Here is a 2,651-nt window from a genome sequence, read left to right as displayed (position 1 = left end):
AAACATTTGAATTTTCCTTTTTTTATATTTGAAATAAATCTATGTGAAAAATCAACTTTTTTTTTTTTTTGATTAGTAAAAAATTTTAAAAAAAAAATTCTGATTAAAGATTGTGTTTGTTTTCTGTTTGGACTAAGGTTTCATACGTAAGGGCATCAATGATGTGCAGGGTAAAAGCGCACTTGTCTTGCTTGGGTTGCCGTTATACAGCATCAGGTCAATGGGCCTCATTTACTAACTATGCATCAATTTTCGTTTGTGTCTGTTTTTTTGTGTGTGTGTCAAATTCATTAATGTGGTGCACACCCTTAGAAAATCTGGAAGGTTTTTCACAGGTAAAATTTAAAACCCAACCATCCTGACGGTTTGCTAAATAAATCTGTCGGTTGTGGGGGGGTTTTAAGACACATCCACACTATGTTGGAACAAAATGTCTCCCTAGAGGAGTTAAATTAGCTCTTTCAACAAAACGCCCAGCCCTCATGGCTTCTTAGAGTATTACCCTATGTTACTGCCAGAACTACTCCCCCGTGAAACATTTTGATGCCATCTACAAACAACAAACACTATTCCCAGAATTCATGGCCACCAGAACTATCCATCCGAACCCGAACGTTCAGTATTTGATTAGCTGGGGCTGCTGAACTTGGATAAAGCTCTAAGGTTGTCTGGAAAACATGGATACAGCCAATGACAATATCCATGATTTCCACATAGCCTTAGGGCTTTATCCAACTTCAGCAGCCACCGCTAATCAAATTGCCGAAAGTTCGGGTTCGGATGGACTCGAGCATGCTCCAGGTTCGCTCATCTCTACTTCTAACCCATTTCTCCCAACCATTTGAAGGCTTTTTAAACATCAAGTAAAAAGAGCAACCTATCACCCATTTACTATGTTTAACAGTTGTTGGTAACCCAGCCTTCCAGGGAGGTAAGGCAGAAACAATCTACGTGAGCGAAACAAGGGACTATAATTGTTCCCTCCTAACAAACATAACATGACAACTCCTACCAGAAAAAATATACCTCGGCACTACTCAGGATTGCCATACTGCAAACCAAACTTCGGAACACGTGTTGCTCTTCTGACGGCAGGCTAAATTAAAGTATGGTGGTGCTCAACAACAGGAACGTAAAGTTTTAATCCAAATGGCACTTAAAAAGAGACGTGTGGCACTCACCAATATACTTGCAATAAAAAGTCTATATTCCAACATAAGAAGGGTCATAGAAGTGTGACAAGTAATAAGGTAGGTGACGGACCATTTCACGCTCTATATGTAACGGGCTTCCTCTCGGCTGAAATTGGCAGGTTTTTGGAATTTTTTTGCAAATATTTTGGAACACTAAACCAACAAAAAAAAATGGACAAAAAAAATTGTTGCCGGGAACACGTATAATATGTTTCTGCATAGAAGTAGGATAGTAATAACATCTTTTCTATGTGCATAATATGTCCCCTACATTCCTTGTTAGTCTTCCACTAGGAGATTATAAATGTGGGTATACAGTCCCCTCCCCGCTGCTCCCGGAGTCCCGGCTGATGGGACACTTCGTTCACATGTATTATCCCCGTAATGGTCAGTGTGCGCTGATAAGGAAGTTGTTTATGTCCCTGAGGTCCTATGTTTTCTCAGCTGAACCTGACTTTCCGGCAGATAGTGAAAACAATCTTGGCACAACGCAGACGGCCGGTGAACAATGGTACAATCATTTCCTACAACGTCCCAAGAATTCCTCAGCTTTAAAACTCGATTCACAGATACCCAGTCATTGTGCACAGCAGCACAGTGCGAGTACAGTAACAATAAGAGATCCAGTAAATGAACTTTCGTCCTTCCTTTCATGATCAACTGTGAGTATTAATGAAAAATGGAAGTGTTTCGGATCCACAGCAATTCCGCCATAGAGTGGAGGCCGTGTAAAGATATAGAGCGAGGAGTGTAGTGCATAAAAGTCACCAATACTCGGCTGGATAAATAGCTGCAGAGACGAAACCCCCATCTGGCATTTAAAGGGAATCTGTCAGCTCCCGGGCACTACCTGAGGTGCTGACAGTGTGCTGTAGCTGGCAGCTCCCAGTAAGCATGGTGCCTTTTTGGTAATTTTCCGTGCAGCAGATTATGTACAATCTTATGTCTCCTACTGTCACAGAGCAGTTGTTCGTGCCACACTTGTCATGCATCCTCTTCCCTCTTCATGAATAATCAATGCTGCCCGGCCTCCTGCTCGCTCAGCTCTTAGATTGCAGATCAGTCCTCTGTAGGCAGGTTATCTCTGAAAGAATCTCTCCTCCCTAATGTGTTGGAGCTGTGGTCTAGGGGTAACTCACCTGTCTAGAGACCTGCCAGCAGTTCATTCTCTGGTTTGAATCCCCTGATATAAATTAAATAGATGTATTTTTCCCCCTCATTATTGTATCATTTTTAAGGCTATGTTCACACACACAGTATTTCTGCTCAGTATTTTGGTCAGTATTTTGCAACCAAAACCAGAAGTGGATTGAAAACACTGAAAGGCTATGTTCACACACTGTTGAAATTGAGTGGATGGCCGTCATTTAATGGCAAATAATTACTGTTTTTTTAAAACAACTTCCGATGTTTGCCATTAAATGACGGCCATCTGCTCAATTTCAACAGTGTGAGAAC

The sequence above is a fragment of the Dendropsophus ebraccatus genome, chromosome 14, assembly GCF_027789765.1.
Source record: "Dendropsophus ebraccatus isolate aDenEbr1 chromosome 14, aDenEbr1.pat, whole genome shotgun sequence".
Lineage (NCBI taxonomy): Eukaryota > Metazoa > Chordata > Amphibia > Anura > Hylidae > Dendropsophus > Dendropsophus ebraccatus.
This window is presented reverse-complemented; position numbering follows the sequence as displayed.